Below are 21,438 nucleotides of genomic sequence, written 5' to 3' on the forward strand. Positions count from 1 at the left end.
GCGTGGGGACGCCCCTCCCCCGGCTGGGCGGCCGTGGCCATGCCGTGTCCGCTGGGAGCCGCCCGCCTCGCCTGCCTGCCTTGCCTTGCAAGCTGCGCTGGGACCTGGCTGGGGCGGGTGGTTGGTGCGGAGATTGGCTAGCGGGGGCGGGCCAGGTGCCTGGCGATTGGCGGGCGCGTCGGAGCGGACGGCGCTGGGGAGGGCGCCGATTGGCTGCCGACGAGGAAGCAGGAAGGGAGGACGGAGCCTGAGCGGAGCAAGGGGCTCGCTGCTGCCGCTGCTGCTTTCGGGGAGTTAGAGCACATCGGCGACGGGCGCGGAGGCGGCGGCAGCAGCAGCGGGCGCGGAGCAGCGGCGGCAAGACGGCAGCCGAGCCTTCCTCGGCCGAGGGAGCGGCGGGAGCGGGAGCCGCGGCGGGAGCAGGAGAAGCAGCAGCAGCCGCCGCCCCCTCCTCCGGCCTTGAGCGCGCGGGCCCCAGAAGGGGGCGCGCCTCCAGTCCCCATCCCGCAGCCGGGCGGCTACGCGGCGGTGGCGGCGAAGGAGGAGGAGGAGGCGGCGCTGACGCAGCAGCGTGGAGCCCGGGACTCGGGCGCCCCGGGGCGTTCCAGCCGCCGGATTCCAGCCCGGCCGGGGCCTCGCCTGCCCTGGGTGGGCCCGCTTGAGCCGAACGGCGCCGGCAACGACGACGGAGGAGCAGCAGCCCGCCAGCGCCCCGGTGAGTGCGAGCGAGCGAGCGAGTTCGGCGTCAGCCCGTCAATCTGCACCGGCCGGCCGGCCGGCAGCGCGATGGGGCTCCGCCCGCCGACGCCGCCAGCCTCGCGAGCCCCACAAGCCGGAGGCGGCGGCGGCGCTGCTTGGAAGGGCGCAGCGTCGAGGAACTTGCCGGGCGCGGGCGGGTGATGGGAACAGGTGCCGCCGGGGAAGCGGGGGGCGGAGGGGGGCGCGGCTCTTGCGGGACGAGGCGGCGCGCAGGCTTCAGCCGGGGGCCACCGGGAACTTTCTGCTGGGATCCGGCTGGTGCCGGCACGGGGCCCTGGAGGGGAGAGAGGGAGGACGATCGGTGGCGGTCTTCAGGCAGCGTGTCCCTCCGGGCGCCTCAGCCCGCTTCCCTGATCGTCCTCGTGTCACGGTGGGTGGGTGGTTTGCTGGCTGCGGTTCCAGTAGCAGCCGCCGCCGCCGCTCCCCTGCAACCTCCTCCTCCTATCCCTCTCCAGTGTGTGTGTCGCCGGGGGCCTGCCTTGTCCCCGGGGGGTGGGCGGCGATCCCCCTTCCCCGAAGGGCGCCGTGGCCCTGGGGCTGGTCCTCTGCCCGAGCTGAAGGACACTCCGGGCTGCTCCCGTCTCTCCCCGCCCATCACCCGGCCGCCGGAGAGCAGGGAGGAAATGGCCCCCGGTGGCAGGTGGGCTGAGCTCTGGCAACGACTCCCCGGTGGCCCACTTGGATCATGCGAGCGAGGGTCAGGCTGCCGCTTCGCTTCCTGGGATTAGCTTTAAGGTCTAAAGTTATGTAATAAAGCCATTTAACTTTTACATCGACGATCGAGAAAACAACACCCCCTTTCCCCCTCCCGATTCATCGGGGGGAAAGGCAGGAACTGAACCCATGGGAGACCACGTGAAGGGCCTCCTTGGCGCTCGCGCTATCTCTCTCTCCTTCCCCCCTTCCTAATTTTGTCCCCTGCCTCTTGGAAAACGACATTGTCACCCAGACTTGTTTCCTAGTTGGGAGAGGGCTGCTGTGTCTATTCGAGGCACCTTTTGGGATAAACCAGACACAGAGACAGATGTCCTGTTTAAAATGGGCTGTAAAAGACAAAGACGCATGCAACACTCTCTCTTTCTCGTGAGGGGTCTTTTGGAACAGGAACTTGGAACCGAGCGCCAGAACAGAAGCGATCAAACCTAAGAGGGTTTAAAAAAAGAAAGTGGTCGTGGGAAAGAGGCATCGGAAACTGAATCTTGATGGGTTTTCTCTAGAAAGAACAAGGCACTTAATAACTTGACACTGGCTCAAGAGACATGCCTCAGTGAGGCAAAGTAAAGTTACTGATTTGCTGTGATATTTGAAAGCTGCCATCAAAATAGTGGAAGACGTTTGTGAAGTGGTAGTAAAAACAAAGGGAGCTAAGCGGATGTGTTACTTGTTCCTGGAGATAATTATTTTGTAATTGTTAATAGTTCAGGGAATATAAATATTTGTTTTGTGTGGTATTTCTCTGTTTATCACAACTTGGATGTGTAGTGTTTGCATAGGCCAAAATCAGATGTACATTTTTGAGTGCATTGGCTATCAAATTTTGAATCTTCTTCCCTTCCAGTAAGGAGTACTGGAATGTACTTTATCACTATCCACAAGCTCATTCTTCTCCTGTTTTAAATGTCACCCCTTGCACTTAGGGAGAAGATGCTAACACCAGTTTTCACACCCTCCTCATGTCCTAAGACTAGCAAGAGAGTGTACATAAGGAGTCCCCTTCCCTTCCTTGTCTGACAGTTGCAACAGAGAGCAAACAAATGGGTACCCAGAATGAAATCCACATCAGTGTTTCTGACAGGTTATCTTTCCTCCCACCATAGCCTTCTGAACAGGCAGGAATGGGTGGAAAACTGAAATGGTGCAGTTGATGGAACATTTCTGTTCGCAGGTGATGTGCAAAATTGTGGGAAGGTTAAAATATGATTGGTTAGTCATCCACAATGTATATCTCCAGCCTGTTTAAAAACCTTTTACAGGCTCATTTTAGAACTTCATTTCTTTTAAAAACAGAAAAGAGGATTGAAGTAGTATTGCGAAAATTATCTTTAGGGGTTCTTGTGGTACTTCATGAGTGTTCTAAAAATGTTTGGTAACAGCATTAAATTAATCTTGTACTCAGATTGTAGCAACTCAGTGTTGCATGTTGGACGACTGTTTTGTGAAAAGTGTGTATGTCACTCCCTACGCATAACTACAGTGTGGAACATCAGGCATTCTGTTTCATTATGTAGACCACATGTTCACACATCTGACTTGAGCTTCTAAAATCTGGAAGCTGTGTTTACGTAGAAGAGTAATGTTAGGATTAGGAAAGTAACTTTCTGTTTTTATTTCTAAGTTAAGGTTTCTTGTCATATATGTAGAGGAATGAAGTTAAGCATCAGATGACACTGATTTCCATTTGTTTCTATCTGTATGGAAAACAAAACCGGTTGCTTGTGTTGCTTTCTGTAGTAAAATGTGAAAGTAACTTCAGGCGATCAGCGATCAGCTCTTGCTCCTTTCCGGATGCTTCTGACTTTATGAGATTAGCCAGTTCTAGATGGATCATTACGTTTTATTTATTTAGATATGTAGCCTGACTAATCCTTAAGGCATGTAACATTTCCTTATTGCATCGACTTTTGTTAATTTCCATTTTGTAAGAAATTGATCCAAGGCAGATGCCTGAGATCACCTGGTGAATCCATGGATAAACCGTGGCTTTGGGTTTTGGTTTCACTGGCTGCCCTTCTTTCCAAATTATCCCTGTCTAAAGCAGTGTTTCCCAACCTTTTTTGGGCAAAGGCACACTTGTTTGATGAAAAAAATCTCGAGGCACACCACCATTACAGCCCCGTGACGTCAGCGCGCAGCGTCACGCCGGGAGGGACGCACAAAAGTGTAAGTTTCAATTTTTTCCCCTCCCCCTTGCCGGGGAACCTCCAAGCTTTGGGGGTGGGGGGGGGAGGAGGCAGCAAAGCGAGGCAGGAAGGAGAGCGCGGCTTGGCTGGGTGAGCTTTGGCAGGGGCAGGGAATGAGAGCCGTGAGGCGGGCGCTGCAGACGGAGGCGCTGCCCGCCGAGCTCGCAGGCAGCCAGGCAGGCAGACAGCGAGAGCCCCGCGCTGGGCGGCCTCTCCTCGCCGCCGCCGCCCCGCCTCTCGCCGCCCGACTCGCCCGCCTCCCTCCAGGCAACATCTCGCGGCACACCAGGCAACATCTCGCGGCACACTAGTGTGCCGCGGAACAGTGGTTGGGAAACACTGGTCTAAAGCTCTTGCCTACAGGGCATTTGCAAGCTGTTAGATGTGTTCTGTAGATTGGATTGAGATCCAGAGTTCTGGTTTCAAGTAGGTGGCGCAATGCTAAATTTTCCCTGTGACATTCCAAAGGGACTTTTACAGAGTGCTTGAGGAATTCATGCATTTGAAAGAATCTCTGGCATCATAATAAATCAGAATATTTGCTGGTTCAAGAATCTTGCTTGTATCGTGTTTGTAAGCTGATCTAGTGCATGCTTCTCTTCAAGGATATATGCTGACTTTTTCATTTGCTTAGTGTGTTTTTTAAGTTGTATTGTTTGATTTTTACCCATCCAATATTTGATTACAGTTAGAATATGAAGCACCTTGCCACACAGGGGCGGGAAGTACATGGTCTAAAGGAATTTTCTAGTGCTGATAGCTCAGCACTTTTTTAGTATTAGAAATGCAGTAGCTTCTCTGTTGGACATCGAGGGGGCTTGGTCCATGCTTGCTTAAAGTCAGATGAACCGGACAAAAGTGAAAGGTGGGAATAGGTATCAGCATGTAGCAGTGAAGATGGGCTGGAATAGGATTACCTATTAAGCATCCAAATGAAGAACGAGGAGAACGTTGTGCATATTGAATATAATTTCAGTATAAAGCAGGCAGGAAAAGCTGTACAAGCTGCACCATCGTACATATACATTGAATAAGTGTGAAATACATTAAAAAGGGTAGGAGGATTTGCAGTGTCTATGGCCATTTGGGAACTTTGGGAAAGAGTAAGCCCCAACATTTAATTACTGAAATCTGCTTTCTTAACATGTACGCTAATAGTGTCGTGCTGTGTTGCACTTCTGGAGAAGTTAGATGTCGCCTATCCTATGTTCCCAGCTCAAAGCAGGATGAACAGAAATCTGGAGTCCTTGTTAGAGATGGGTTTCTCGTCTTAGACAAGTGTGTAAATCAGTCAGAGAAAACAAGGTTTGAAGGGATCCTTGCAGGTAGTCTCTTGTATGTACCGGGCCCCAGACTGGAATTCTTGCCTGCATTAATAATCATCTCAAAATAGAAGGGAAGTGGATTTTATTTATTAAAATACTTTTATTCTTCACGCTACTTTCCGTTAATGAGTATTTAAAGGTGCTAACAACGTTCTGCTATTTTTAATCAAAACTACTGGCTCTGAAGAAATAGTCCAGCGTAAAATCATCACACAGTCATGGACCAGAGCCTTGCTGAGCAGTATCATTTTTCATGAAATGCCAAAGCAGAATCAAAGTGGGGGCTGGACGTTCAAGTGTTTAGATACTTCCGAAGCCTGGAAGCCAAAACAGTAGCCTTGCACTGTTTACCTATCAACTGCATTTTAGTCAGTAGATTGTGGAGCAGGGCTTGAAGACTTAGTACAGTCGTAGCTTGGATCCCGAATGCCCTGGAACTCAGACGTTTTGGCTCCTGGATGCTGCAAACCCGGAAGTGCTTGTTCTGGTTTGCGAACGTTCTTTTGGAACCCGAACGTTCGACAGGGCTTCCGCGGCTTCTGATTGGCTGCAGGAGTTTCCTGCAGCCAATAAGAAGCCGTGATTTGGTTTGCGAACGTTTGGAAGTTGAACGGCCTTCCGGAACGGATTCCGTTCGACTTCCAAGGTACGACTGTATTTATAACGTGCATTTTCAATGCCTATTCAAATAATTTTGAATGCATATTTCTGCAATCTTTTATAACTTCTTGTCCTGCAAGGTAGATCAATACAGTGGTACCTCGGGTTAAGAACTTAATTCGTTCCGGAGGTCCGTTCTTAACCTGAAACTGTTCTTAACCTGAAGCACCACTTTAGCTAATGGGGCCTCCTGCTGCTGCTGCGCCGCCAGCGCCCGATTTCTGTTCTCATCCTGAAGCAAAGTTCTTAACCTGAGGTACTATTTCTGGGTTAGTGGAGTCTGTAACCTGAAGCGTCTGTAACCCGAGGTACCACTGTATTGTTATGACCATAATGCAGGTGGGGTTGGGTGGGTTGAGGCTGTGAGGACCAAGGACTTCCGAGTCCACACTCCTCAGCTGTGATGCTGCATCAAGCGAGCTGCAGTTGATATGCTGCAAGTGGGTTAAACGCCGTTTTGCCGTTTTGAGAGCCTTTGTTAAAAATACAGAATTTTCTAGCAAATTGATTCAAGCAAAGAAGAATCACAGCAAGGTCCAGAATGGTGGGCATTCCCTCTGTAAGCAAGACCTGTCAGTTTCATTCTGGATGCTTCCTCTTTGTGACCTTTGCCCCAGTAACGCACCTGTCATTGATCTTTCAAAGCAAAGAGAAAACCGGAGCACCTTTAGGACCAGAAATCCTCTGATCTCTGAGTGGATTTGCTTAAGCATTAGATAGAACCCCCAGCCCAACATTCCTGTTGAAAACCTGCCTTAATCTCTATGAACACAGTCTGCAACATTCTTTATTACAGCACTTTTAAAGAGGCCCTTCATATAGGAGACAGTGAGAGAACTTAAGACACTCTTTAGATTTGGGTCCTCTACCCAATGTTTGTGGGATTAGTGACCCTTGAAAATGGGGCGCGGTGTGACTTTTCATAGACAGTTTTGCATTTTTCCATCGTTCTCCCATTTGTTTCCCTTATAAGAAACACTCCTAATGAGACCCCGTCATTCACGTAGCAGTACTGAATCGGCTGCCACAATATTTACAGCTCCTCCTTGAACCAATCCTTGAAAGTTTCTGTGCCATTTTTTGAAGGCTTCTGTTCTCCTCCTTTAACAAAACAAACAAATAAATAAATGGAATGTTGGCTTCTTTATAGCCCTTCACAACTTTTTATAGAACAGTAACTCTTTGATACTGTCCTTTTGAATAAAAATATCTTACGGGGACAGAGACATTAAGTTACCATATTTTTCGCGCCATAAGGCGCACCTGGCCATAAGACGCACCTAGTTTTTAGAGGAGGAAAACAAACAAAAAAAAATCTGAACGAAAAGTAGATGTATGATTTTTGTGGTTCATACTGTGGCCACAGACATGTGATTTGACGGTGAGTTTGGGGTAGCCCAGTGCAAAAATCCTGAGAATCCATGTGGATCCATGCTTTGTAACCACGTTTTTGCGCCATTGTGGCCCCACGAAACAGTGGATGTGTGTGTGTTTTTGGTGCAGGCTGTAGCCATGGACATGCTGTGTGATCTGATGGTGAATTTGGGGTGACCCAATGCAAAAATCCTGAGGATCCATGGGCTTTTACCTCCCCCCTCCCAGGCAGCCTCCTTTATCTCTAGCTCCCTTATCTCTCTCCCCGATCGCTTGGTGATTAGCGGCTTTGTTTCAACACCCACTTCCCTCTTTCAAAAAAAAAGAAAGAAAAAAGCATGTTTCCTGCTTGGCAGGGGGTTGGACTTGATGGCCCTTGTGGTCTCTTCGAACTCTATGATTCTATGCTTTTCGCCCCTGGGCAATTTGGCTCCAGGGACCACGCATTCACTCCATAAGACACACAGCAAAAAAATACGGTATATCCAGAGTTGCGTTACAAAAGGCTGCTTATACTGTGGGTCTTTCCTACCCCTTCCTCTCCACTGCAACTTCCCACAGGCAACTGATAGGCTTCTGTGAAAACAAGATACTGGCCTAGATGGGCCATTGGCCTGATGCAGCAGCCTGTTCTTGTGTTCTCTGTGTCGCACTATAGACTGTAAGTCTTTTAACCAGGGCCTGTTGTCCTGCCATGTACTCCAGTAACTACTATTCTGTGGCTGTTGCTGCTGAGTAACTCATTGAACCTGGTAGGCACCTCTGGCATTCTTTTCCTCCTGCATTTGCCTTGTGCCTCCCTGATTTCAGGCTATGGTTGTTAAAAAGTTTGTCCGTTAATATGTGTTGAGGATGTGAGATGGGTGCATGGAGGAGTCAGCTCTTGGGACAAGAGACTGTTTTCCTCAGCCTTGTGATCCTTGTTTAAAATAAAAATAATAATTGCTGGTGCTTCTTGTGCAGTATTTGAAACTTTTATTGAAATAGAAGGCTGGGAATATTTTTTCTTCAAATACTGTTCAGACTTATTCCAGTACAGAAGCTCGACTCCCAGCAATCATTAGATGCAAAACAAACAGCTGAAATAGTTGGTGAGCCTTGGTAGTCAGACATGCAATTATACCTTATCAATTGGTACCACAAATAACATAACTATTTTACTTAATACCTGTTAATTAAAAAAAGGAAACTCACCACCAGCCTTGATCATCAAGTAGAGGATACTGAGATGACACATTTGGATTTTGCTTCTGTGCAATGCATATTTTCCTCTCCCTATTAACCTACATAAGTAGTTGTAAACACCCAGATGAAGGAATAATGCAAAGAGGCTATTGTGGGAACAACTTCTAGTTTTTAGCTAATCAGTTGAACTAATTGAAAATCACCATTATAGTCCTGTGCATAACTGTAATTTAATTGTATTGAACAAAATAGAGAAAGTAAGGAGCACTGCACAGTGAATGTGTGCTACGTAACAAAAGTTTGGATTGGTCAGGGTAGGATACAACCATGGGTTGTGTGTGTGCACTAACAAAATTATGAGTGAGCCCCTGTGCTGACTAATTCCTTGCGATACAATAGGTTGCTCACTCTTGATTTCCCAAATCAGTTAGGGTAACTTGTGACGTTTCTGTATATACCGGTATTAGCTCCCTTAAACAACAACAGCAACAACAAAACATTTTTTTAATTGATGACGCTCTTGTGTTCTGCTAGGACATTTGGCTGATTGAGTCGCTAGAGTAGCAACAGAACAAGGGCAAAGCAGTGAGAGATTGTATAGGCAACTTTGAAAAGTCAGCAAGAAATGCATACAGAAGCAAAATTGCCATGAGATCAGGATACGAACCTAATACAGATTTCAGAAGATTGCTGTATAGAGTTAATTATGTTGATAGCCTTGAAAAAGGGGGCATTTTTTGGGCAGGAAATTTTAAATCCAATTCCAGACAGTTCCAGCCTGAGAGGATTTCAAGTGCAGTATTTTTTTTAACTGTTAAGAGGAGCAAAATACAATAGGTCTGTGGAGTTGATGAAAGTTATACTTCTTTAATTTAGTGGTGCTTAGTTCTTTCACCGGAATTATTCCTTCACCTTCAGTTTTGCACAGACTAATGCATTATATCATTGGGGCAAAGTTTTATGTTATCCATGAACCAGTTGTGTTTCAGTGGGTAATGGGAACCCTTTTTCTAATTGGAAAGGGGAGGATTGATTAAGGCCCAAAATTGATTAATATGGCAAGTGAAGGAAAAAAGAAACCACAACACTAATGAATGAGTTTAGTCTTCGTCCTGGATTAACAACCAAGTCGGAATTTATGACTTTTCATATCACATAGCTGTAAAAGCAAGATATAGTTTCTTTCAAACTCCTTAGAAACCTTCAATAAAATATTTGGGGATTAAAGTCACTTCTAACTCTAGGATTTAATTTCAAACAAACACAGTCCTTTAGTTGATAAGATTTAAAGAGATCAGGATCAGTAGAATCAATACGGAATATCATAGATAACAGTAAATGGCTAAACTTATTTCTCTTTTGGCCTGAAGTATATACTTTAGCAAGAACATTTTAAATTAATATCCACCTTCATCTTAGTGGGCCAGGCAGTATCAGTCCAAAATGGATATCTGGTTATAAAGGAGGAGCATAATGTAAAAATGTATTCTCACACCTTTGTATTGTTATCGTTTATTTCAACTTGGAGTAAACAAGAGTGGCGTATCCTTGTGTTCTAAGGTATTCTTATCCTGTCACAATCCCTCATATACCTTTTAATGTAGCAGGTAACATTATTATTGTTTAGAACACAGGGTCCATTTTCTTACAGCTGTTAATTCATTAATCTCAATAGGTGTTTTAATTGGGTGGGAAAACTAGCTAGTTTCTAGATATGACAGTCTATTGAGCTTCCAAGAATGTGATTGTATTTAATTCTACTTAGTATCTTAGCAGAGGGGAATTTTTAAAAAATGCGGAATGCACGTTCGTGTACATTTTCCCAGCTAACTGCAATTCTTCCACAGGTGATGAATATTAGTACTTTGGGCTAGTTTACTAAATCTGAGGTGTTAAGAACCCATACTTATAACTGGTCTTTAATCAGTTTTTAAGGTGTTACTTGAGAATGAAATTTTACAAGAGGCTGGAAAAAGAGATCTAAAAATTACAGCAGCTGAACATGCATGGATTTACATTTTTTTAAAAAAAGTTCCAGATATCAATAGCTGATAGTCTAAAAAAAACCCCACTATATGGAGTAATGCATATATACATATGTGATTCCTCTAAGATTCAAGAAATTCTAGGCTATATTTGGAAGTGTGGTTTAGTAGGAGCAGACTGTAAACATTGGTGGGTTGAAAATTCAGGATACAAGCATACTCAATACTTTGGATATTCCTTATGCGTAGATTCATTAACAATCTTACTCGGATATGTTAGATGTCTGAGTATTAGCAAAAAGGATGCTAAAGTGGTTCCAACATAATGGCAGCGAAAATAGAGATCGCAAGACAGAAAGTACACCTGCTTTGGAAGTCTCTAGTGAGTTTGTGGAAAATAATTAAAATAGTTAAGGTTGGCAGTGAAATGTAGGGAAGGAGGACAAATAATTCCTTTTCTGATGGCAAAAATATACTAATGGGATGTAGCACATGGATTCAGTTATATATTCTAATATTTCATAACGTGTATGAAATGTGCAAAATTGTTTTGAAAAAAAATACTTAATATTCCCAAGTTTGCTATATATACCATTTTAAATCCCCAAAAGATTCCTGAAAGGTAAATAAAGCAAACTTTACATTATTGCTAGCAGTACAGACACGAAGATGTACTTATGCTGTATGCATCTTCACTTTTGTTGTTGTTTAGTTGTGTCCGACTCTTCGTGACCCCATGGACCAGAGCACGCCAGGCACTCCTGTCTTCCACTGCCTCCCACAGTTTGGTCAAACTCATGTTCGTAACTTCAAGAACACTGTCCAACCATCTCGTTCTCTGTCGTCCCCTTCTCCTTGTGCCCTCCATCTTTCCCAACATCAGGGTCTTTTCCAGGGAGTCTTCTCTTCTCATGAGGTGGCCAAAGTATTGGAGCCTCAGCTTCAGGATCTGTCCTTCCAGTGAGCACTCAGGGCTGATTTCCTTCAGAATGGATAGGTTTGATCTTCTTGCAGTCCATGGGACTCTCAAGAGTCTCCTCCAGCACCATAATTCAAAAACATCAATTGTTCGGCGATCAGCCTTCTTTATGGTCCATCTCTCACTTCCATACATCACTACTGGGAAAACCATGGCTTTAACTATACCAGGGGTCAGCAACCCGCGGCTCCGGAGCCGCATGTGGCTCTTTTACACCTTTGCCGCGGCTCCGGGGCGGATACTAGCGAGGGGAGGAGGCGCATTGTGTGCCCCGACACTCCCCACTGTTTTAAATGTCGCAATGGTTTTGCGGCTCCCAGGTTTTTTTTCTTTGGTCCAAGTGGCTCTTTTTGTCTTAAAGGTTGCAGACCCCTGAACTATACGGACCTTTGTTGGCAAGGTGATGCTTTTTAAGATGCTGTCTAGGTTTGTCATTGCATTGTCATCTTCACTCTAGCTTAGTTAAAAGTATTTTTCATGCAAAAAATGCATGCAGATATGAACGTTTGGGGTAAAGGTTGAAGCTCAATTGAAACAGGACTTGTCTGTGTGAAGCTGGGTGGATAAGCCGAAATCCTGGATTCCCTACTGAATTGTTTGGGGAGACTTCAGCAACCATAAAGAGACATAAATGTTGCTAAATAGTGGCAGGAATGTGCAATAAAAGGTTTGATACAGCATTGATGGGTTGAAGAAACTACTTAACACCTGAACTCGTTGGTATAAAGCAAGAAGTTAGGGAGGGAGGCTTTTAAGCTCTAAGAAAACAAGACGAGCAGGCATTGGAGTCTGCTGCTGGGGGCATCCATGCAAAATGTGACGCTTCCAGCTTTCCTAGGGGAGATCGAGACAGTGTGTGTAATCTTTTCATGGGTCAGGGGTTCATTTATTATAACTCCCACCATGTGACAATTCTACAGTACAGTGGTGCCTCGCAAGACGAAAAACTCGCAAGACGAAAGAGTTTTTCGTTTTTTGAGTTGCTTCGCAAGACGAATTTCCCTATGGGTTTGCTTCGCAAGACGAAAACGTCTTGCAAGTTTGTTTCCTTTTTCTTAAAACCGTTAATACCCAGGGTGCATTGCTTGAAGAGGTGCTTCGCAAGACGAAAAATTCGCAAGACGAAAAAACTCGCAGAACGAATTAATTTTGTCTTGCGAGGCACCACTGTAGTTAGAGAAAACATAAGTACATAGAAAACGGCTATTTTCATCACAGTGGTTAAAGTCGTTTAGTCTGCACTGCTAGTCAAGCAATATTCTCCATTGCTTTTCTGCATTTTTGTTTGGTGTCATCTGCTGTCCTGGAAATGTTAACATCAGGTGAAGAACTTTCCTGTTCCCTCTATTAGGGCAGCACACGAATGTACAGTAAACCTGGATGTTTCTATACAGCCTGCTGCATCATCATCTCTTCACCAGCGATTACAGCAAGTTAGAACAGGGCTGTCGTCATTATCATTGTTTGAGATTTCTAAAACTGACCAAGGGCTAACTTTGGGGCTGTTTTTCCCAGGACAAGTCCCCCAAACAATGTCCAGGCCTATTTGTTAGTCGATTTGGCATATTCATACAGTACCCAAGCTCTCTCTCTGGGTATGTGATTTCTGAGTCCACATCCTGTACTTGGTGCATACGTTCACATATGTCAGTTGTGATCTGGACACTGATGATAGCATATGAATATCCTGCTGGACCAGACCAGTGGCCCATCTTAGTCCAGCATCCTTTTCTCACAGTGGCCAACCAGATGCCTGTGAGAAACCAGGGAGCAGAACACAAGCTCAAAGGGCACTCTCTGATCTCCTGCAATTTCCAGCAACCGGCATTCAGAAACATTGCTAACTCCAACAGTGGAGGTAGTTTATAGGCATCATGGCTAGTAGCCATTGATAGTCCTCTCCTCCGTGAATTTGTCTAATCCTCTTTTAAAGCCATAATTACCTCCTAGGGGAGCGAGCGTCGTAGTTTGACTATGCACCACATGAAAAAGCGCTTTCTTTTATCTGTCCTAAATCTTCCAACATTTAGCTTCATTGGATGTCAATGAATGTCATGGAAAGCATTTTATCAGAAAGTCTTAAAATACTACTAAATGCTACACTCTTCAGAAAATATGTTTTCTTTCATTTATCAAAGGTCTGGAGGTGTTTAAGCAGAGGTTGAATGAGCATTTGTCATGGATGCTTTAGCTGAGATTTCTGCCTTGCAGGGGGTTGGACTAGATCAGCCTTTCTCAACCTGTGGGTCCCCAGATGTTGTTGGACTACGACTCCCATCACCCCTAGCTAGCAAGGCCAGAGCTCAGGGATGATGGGAGTTGTAGTACAGCAACATCTGGGGACCCACAGGTTTAGAACCACTGGACTAGATGATCCTTGTGCCCCTTCCAACTCTACAATTCTATGATTCTATTATTCTATGACCGGAAATATAGAATTGATTGAGATTCCTTATAATGTTTTGAAATCACAAAGGCCTTCTGGTTATACCCCGTGCTTTTTTAAAGGGGGTACTCAAGGGCACGCAGTTGTTAAAAAGTGTGACACTATAATAACTTAATGGTGAGTACCGACACCTATTTTTCTAGGGGGGAGAAAAAGCACTGGTTAGACCACCCTGTTTCCTTGTTTCCTTGTTTCTGTTTTAGCTATTGATTTGTGCTTTTATCTCGTGTTTTTAATCTTGTGAACTGTCCTGAACTGTCTTTTGATGAAGGGTGGTATATAAATCTTAATAAGAATAAGATTAATTCTCATACTCTGTGTTTGTGTTGGACAAAGTGGGAGTGGGAGCTTGATTATGGTTACTGTTTTAGGTTTGTATTTTTCATATATATATTTAATAACATTTGTTTAAAAAGCAGTAAGGACTAGAACAGTAAGGACTGCAAAGGACCAAATGAAGTAGGCAGCACAGAGAGCTGGTTTTCTCTACTTGCATGACAAAACCATCCTTGCAGCTCCCGCCTTCTGACTCTTAAGAGCCTGTATTTTGGGACACCATCATCGCCCAGTCCTTCATGCTGGGTAATGCTGGCCAAGATGTGGTGTTTGCATTTGAAGGTGACCTCAAGTGATGGCCTAAGTAATTTTTGCAAAAATAGCATGATCCTTGGTAAGAGCTGTCTAGCATATGTAGCAAAGATTATCTGGGAAGAGAGGTTTGGGTCTGAGAGATGTCTCTGGTAGCCAGAGGTGCAATTTTGTAATTTTATTTTCGCACTAATTTCCTGCACTATTGCAGCTCATAGCAAGCTTTCATGAAACATTTTCATGGTGGATCATTCCACATCAAACTTAAGAAGCTGAACAAAGATTGGTACCAGTACAGCAAAGAACCAAGCACAAAGGGTTTCTCTCTCCCTTGTATACACCTTCATGGCACTTCTGTACCCGTGGGTAGTAATTCTTTTTGATGATTAGGCTGTAAATACTGGAATAAGCATCTGTAGAATGAGAGTGGCTTTTGGTCGTGAAAAATGGCTGCTGTGTCAGTAGTGCCCAGCAATGTAACCACAACCAGCGAAGACCTCATAACACCCATGGTGTACCACAACTGTGCTACAACCACCGAAACATGGTTGAGTACTTGAAGCCTTAGTAGACATTATTTTGCTTCTGGAATGTGGCCTGGGCTCCTTTGAGAGAGGAGGGGCAGGATATAAATAATAATAAAACTTGAATTGGTGCTCTTGTTGGCTAGCCTATAGAGTATCTGAAGAAGTGTGCATGCACACGAAAGCTCATACTGTACCAAGAACTAACTTAGTTGGTCTTTAAGGTGCTACTGGAAGGATTTTTTTTATTTTGACTATGGCAGACCAACACGGCTACCTATCTGTAACTATAGAGAGTAGAAAGTGTTGTTTTCCTAATCATCCATACATGGAGAACAGGTATTGTAGACAATGCTAAAGAAGGTGTTTCTGGTTTTGGGGATTAGGGTGAAAGGAGGCCATGGGATAGAAATAGGTCTTGCCTCCCTGGCTTGGCATAGTGAAGATTGCCATCTTAAAAACAAAACTAGTCTTCTCTGCAGGGATAGAAATGAGGAAGAAATTCATCTATGACTTCAAGGATTGTATCCTACAAAGTCGTCCCGCGTGCAAAACTGAACTGCAGCCCCCAAATCTGTTTACGTGGTTCCCTCAACCCTCCCGAGCGGAATGGGGGGACGCACAGGGAGGGGAAAGGAAAGGAAAGGTGAAGTTTTGTTGCTCAGGCAGAAGCCCTGGCACAAACAGGACAACTTTGTTTGGTACCACCCTCCGTCTTGTGCACACTTGGAGTAATATTCCATTGTGGGACTTAGAATCATAGACATGGAAAGGACTGTAGTGGCAGACTAGCTCAACCCCCTGCTCAGTGTGAAATCTACATGCAGGGTGCAACTATAGCTTCCCTAATAGATGGCCATGGAGCCTCTACCTAAATGCCTTCGGTGAAGGGGAGCCCACCACCTCCCAGAGCTCAAAGCTCTTAGGGTTAGGAAGCTTTCCCTTATTGTATAATTAAAGTCTGTTTCCCTTCAACTTTCACTGGTTGGTTCTAGTCTTGCCTTGTGGAGCAGCCGAGAACAAGTCTGACCCACCTTCTTCATGACAGCTCTCTTGAGCAGTATTTCACAAACTTGGGTCTCCAGCTATTGTTGGACTACAATTCCCATCATCCCTAGTTAGCAGGACCAGTGGTCAGGGATGATGGGAACTGCACTCCAAAACCAGCTTGGAGACCTAAGTTTGGGAAACACTTCTCTTGAGTCTATCCATAGGAGTGGGCTGCAGCTGCAGGTTGCTCTTCAATCGTCTCTGTAGAATAGGTACAGGACTAGTGTTGTAACCACCGTGTGATAACCTTGGATTCTGCTTTGAATTGTGGCTTGCCACCTACACCTTACTTGGCAGGTGCAATATTCTATTTGGCTTCTACAGACTGTAGTGTACTTTCAAAATTTCATATTCTACGAATGAAATGTTTTTGTTGTGATGATAAAAACCGATACACACTTCCAATAAAGGGTGTGAAAATGTGCTCTCTACGAGATAGAAATTGTAAAGTTTGTAAAGTGTTTTTAACTCAAAACACCTTTGAAGTTGCCTTCTCAGTGCCATTAATTTACTTGTTTACTTGATGGGAGAGAAGAGCATCTATTTTCTTCCATCAAATGGTGGAGTGTGAGACGCACCTTTGATCAGCGAAAAGGAAGACTACTAGAGGCCAAGGAATCATAGCTGCTCTATGGAGGTCATGGAAGTAATGATTCCACTTTCCCCCTCATGCTTGGGAGGTTTAACTACATAAGATGTGTGTCTTTTACTGTATGTGGCTGCTTGGCCTGTGTGCAATCCGGATAGAAGTGCCTGTCTTGGGATTTATCTGATCTTTCCTACTGTGAGGATACAATTAGTGATAAAGGCAAAGGTTTCTTTCTCTTGCTGGGATGGGTATGTTCCAGGAGGTCTAGGGGCAGACGCAGGAGGTGCTTATGAAAGCATGAGGAGGCTTAAAAAGGGATCGCTGCTTGGTAGACTGGCGCTTGCAGTGGGAAGGACTGCGTCTATAAAATGCATGGCTTGAGAAATGTGCCTTTGGGAAACAAAAGCTGTTAAGCAGATTTTCGCTGCATATCAGTGGTGTGGCCAAATTTTGTGTGTGTGCGTGCTGGTGATAGGAGGGGTTTTTTGTTGTTTTTTTAAAAATTGACTATTCTTCAACATTCTTGTTCATATTCTTTGGTTTCTGCTCATGTATTCTGTTCAGGTAATACCTTTTCAGTGTTTGATGGAAACTGCATAGTTCAGCATAGTTTTTGGGGAAAGTAGCATGTGCATCTTATAAATACAAACATGTTGGTACGATGCAGTCAGCTTTTGAATTACACAGAACTATTCGAATGGAAAATCTTAGCCAGAACACCTTGCGTTTCATCTGTGTCCTGTAGATCGGAAAGGCATTCAGAAAAGTGAATTTATAAATGATGCTGTTAATGCAACATTTGGTCTAACATTTAGCTGGTTTACATGCCTACTAGGATTAATAGTCTGTGTTTGGCAGTGGATGATACCAAGTTATTTGCGACCAAGTGAATGTTTTCAGTGTTTACTGAGTTTGTGTGCAGAAGTTCAGCTATCCACAAGAATTGGTAGCTAATAGTAATGGTTCCAAGGTCCCTCTGTCCATGTTTTTCTCAGTCCAGTGATCACGGTCAGCTAGGTTGTGATTCTTCTGTGATTTCCAGATACCTCTCCTTGCATGTCTACACTGTAGCTGAGTGGTTGGGTGGATCCTAAGTTCAATTGACCAGGCACTTTCAAGAGCTCCAATTAGGATTAGGCCTAGGCGATGTATCAGTACATCGCCCAGGACCGGTATGAGGAGCAAACCGCAATGTTGGCTTCACTCAGTGATATATCGCTGGTGAAACCGCCATCCCACTCTGCCCTCATACTGCGCAGAGGGAAGAAAAAAGCTACACCGGCAAGGTGCTGATACAGCTTGTTCTTCCCTCTGCATCTTTTAACTGCTCGGCTGAGGGGTGTGCGGTTGCCGCTCCCCTCAGCTGAGCAGTTAAAGGATCCCCCAGCCTGGCGCTGACTCTTGCGCAAGCGGGGGGAGCACCAGGGATGGCTCTGCAGCTGAGCCGTAGAAACAAGCTGCCTTGTCCCAGCCCGCTAGGCGCTGGGGTGAAACTGTCTCCGCTCCGGCAGTGAGAGCTGTGGCAATTTCACCCGGTGCCTCGCAGTCTGAGGCCAACGCAGCTTGATTTTTCAACATCGCGGTATATTGCCAGACCACAGTGTTTCGCTGGTGATATATCACGATGTTGAAAAGCTGATATTGCCCAGCCCTAATGGGGATATATTAATATTAGGACCAAGGGACATAAAGAAGCAAAGCATTGCTTTTAAAAGGGGGGAGAAGGAGTGTGGCACTTGTTCAATAGAAATCCTATAGCAGCTGTTCCGAGGTGCATAGCAGAGTATCCTTCTACAGGCTCAGCCTGGGTTCAGTTGGTGAAAGGGGACAAACAAAGCTCTGCAAGGTCATCCATAATGAAGGCAAACTCCAAAACCACAATATTTTAATGGCATGACTCCTATGTGATTTTGGAGAAGGAGTAAGAATCCAGTCAGTGAGGATTTTGACTATCTGGGGTTCTCTCTCTCTCTCTCTCTCTCTCTCTCTCTCTCACACACACACACACACACACAGAGAGAGAGAGAGAGAGAGAGAGAGAGAGAGAGAGAGAGAGAGAGAGAGAGAAGTGGCAATACTTAGCACCTTGTTGAGTTTGTAATGTTTTTCTTCCGATATGTAGGGCAGAAAAGGGGGTATTTGAAGAGAAGCAGGGAGTTTGGGCCTTTGTGTTTGTTACACTGGCTATTTAGCAAATTATATGCTAGCCCAGGTTTTGCAACCAACACAGCTGGGAAGCATATTTACAGCTCTTTGAAAACTTTTTTTTAAAATAAAGCAGCATATAGATAAATAACTAATAATAATAGTAACTACTAGTTTGATAGGTGTTTTTTTTTTTGTAAATTCATACAGTGGTACCTCGGGTTAAGGACTTAATTCGTTCTGGAGGTTCGTTCTTAATCTGAAACTGTTCTTAACGTGAGGTACCACTTTAGCTAATGGGGCCTCCTGCTGCTGCCGCGCTGCCGGAGCATGATTTCTGTTCTCATCCTGAAGCAAAGTTCTTAACCTGAGGTACTATTTCTAGGTTAGCGGAACCTGTAACCTGAAGCGTCTGTAACCCGAGGTACCACTGTACTTCACATTTTTAGATGCATAACTAGGGATGTTTCAGATATGCCCCTAAAAATGTAGTGCATGAATTGGCTCTGCTGCACTCATTTCCTGTATGTAGAAATCATTCCACTATGTATGGGAGCTTATGACTAAGGTGGGGATTCCCACACAGCATTCCTACACATGGAAAAAAATGTGTCACTTTGTGTTTATGTGAAATAAATATATTTTGCCCCTACATGTTATCACTTTACACTTGTTTACATAGAATTGCTTTTGCGGTTTTTTGCCACCCATTCAGTCAGTTTGGAGCTCTGTGCAGTCCCTTTTTGTTTTGATGACCCTGAACAGTTTTGTACCATCAGCAAATGTGGCCACCTCACTGCTCAACCCAACTGTGGATCATTTATGAACAGGTAAAAAAGCACAGGTCCCAGTACTGATCCTTGGTGGGTCAGCACTCCACTTTCTACATCCCTACATTGGGAAAACTATTTATTCATGCTTCCTGCTTCCTGTTGTTTAACTGGTTCCTATGTGACCTGGAACACCTCTAGTATGCTTACTGAAACTCTCAGAGAACTCGAACAGGTTTGTGAGACGGTACTTGCCCTTGCAGAAGCAATACTGGATCTGTTTCAGCAAGGCTTGTTCTTCTGTGTGGTTGGCTATTTTATCTTTAACAATACTTTTTGCCAGGTTTCCCAAAAAAGATGTTGAGCTAACTGACCTGCAATTTCCATTAACCTCCCTCTCCCCATCCCTGATCATTTTTTGAAAATTGGTGTTGCATTGGGCACTTTCCAGTCCTGAGATATAGAGGCTGATCTTAGCGACAAATTACATTTTTTTGTTAGAAGATCCAGCAATTTCCCCTTTGAGAGGTTCTTTGAGAACTCTCTAGTGGATACCATATGGACCTGGCAATTTGTCAGTTTTTATTTTGTCTATTCTGCCTAGAACTTCATCTCTCAACACCACTGTTTTCCTCAGTTCCTCAGACACTCTTCCTGCAAAAGTTAGTTCAGGCACAGGAATCTTTCATTTATCTTTCCCTGTGAAGACAGATGCAAAGAATTAATTCAGCTATAATCGCCTTATCTTCCTTTGGCATTGGAACTTTGGGAAGTGGCTAAACTTTTGAATGACAAAAGAGTCAAAGGGGACAACTTTGTTGGATACGATTCCTTATTAATTATGTTTTGTTTTGAAGAACTACTTTGTGAAGAGGAACTTTCTTTTATCTGCCTCAAATCTTCTGCCAATCAAATACTTTGAATTACATTCACCATTTTACTGCCTGCTCACCCTGGAAATATTCTTTTGGGAGCTGTTTGTCATTGAATAGGTTTTCATCGTCCCGAATAACAGATGTCATCTGCAGGACTGGGTACAACATTGCTGACCCATTACTCCAAATATTTGGGTGTGTTTTTTATATAAAAAAATCTGTCTTCTAATCCATAGAAGGACACATCCTATCCCACAACTTTTGTGAGAAATATTATCCAAACCATTACAGAAACAAAAATACATAACGTCTACATTGTTTCTGTTGATATGTATGCCTTTAATCTCATAGTATTTGAAAAGATTAGTAAGGCAGAACCTTTCCTTAGAGAAACCATGTTGATATCCTCCAGAAACAGACTGAAAGGGGAAAGGGGAGGCATTGTGTAGGACCCCTCACAAGGTTCAGAAGAACATCAGATGATGTACTACTTGTGTACTATTAGTTACTCAGATAGGCAAAGATTTTGTAGTACAGTAGTTGCTATAAAGTTCTGATGGTCTGAATTTATGGCTGGGTTTTGTTTTTAACATGGAACAACAGGATTCCAAAGCCAAACTGTTTCTATACAGCACACAATTAAGCACATTATAGCACATCCTTTGACTTTTTTTTTTTACAAAGAACTCATAAAATTGTCTTTGTTTTAAGTTTTAACTTGGAAGGAAAGCCTCATAGAAATTGTGTGTGTGGCTGTTCCTAGGAATTTGAAAGCACCATACCCACCCCTATTACTTGGAAATTGATGAATCATATTATTTGTGTTTGCCATCAAAGGGTTGTGTGTTTCTTTTACACCTGTCTAATAATCCTGGGTTAAGTCTATTTAAATTGTACTCCTGAGACCAACAGTGGAGGTTTCGTTTGTTAAGTTGCGTTTTCTCCCAAAAGGAAAAATCATCGCGAGTATCTTGTTGCTAGTGGTGGTTTCCATTTGACTTTTTCTAATACAGATTGCATAGTATAACACAGGGCTCAGCAAACTTTTTCAGCAGGGGGCCGGTCCACTGTCCCTCAGACCTTGTGGGGGGCCGGACTATATTTTGAAAAAATAAATGAAATGAATGAATTCCTATGCCCCACAAATAACCCAGAGACACATTTTAAATAAAAGGGCACATTCTACTCATGTAAAAACACACTGATTCTCGGACCGCCCGCGGGCCGGATTTAGAAGGCAATTGGGCCAGATCCAGCCCCCGGGCCTTAGTTTGCCTACCCATG

General features: G+C 44.4%; 1 protein-coding gene across 2 annotated transcripts in view; it reads left to right on the top strand.

Annotated features, from left to right (window-relative positions):
* The first annotated feature begins 239 nt into the window (after positions 1-239).
* BAHD1 (bromo adjacent homology domain containing 1) overlaps positions 240-21,438 on the top strand; it is a 63,689-nt gene continuing 42,490 nt past the window's right edge. Inside the window, exon 1 of one of the 2 annotated variants that reach the window (XM_081208241.1) lies at positions 240-715. The gene's annotated coding sequence lies outside the window, so the exon portion shown is untranslated. The remainder of the gene's footprint in view (positions 716-21,438) is intronic. The other variant, XR_014011623.1, reaches the window with a different exon arrangement.

Source organism: Podarcis bocagei (genome assembly GCF_964188305.1).
Source record: "Podarcis bocagei genome assembly, chromosome: 1".
Lineage (NCBI taxonomy): Eukaryota > Metazoa > Chordata > Lepidosauria > Squamata > Lacertidae > Podarcis > Podarcis bocagei.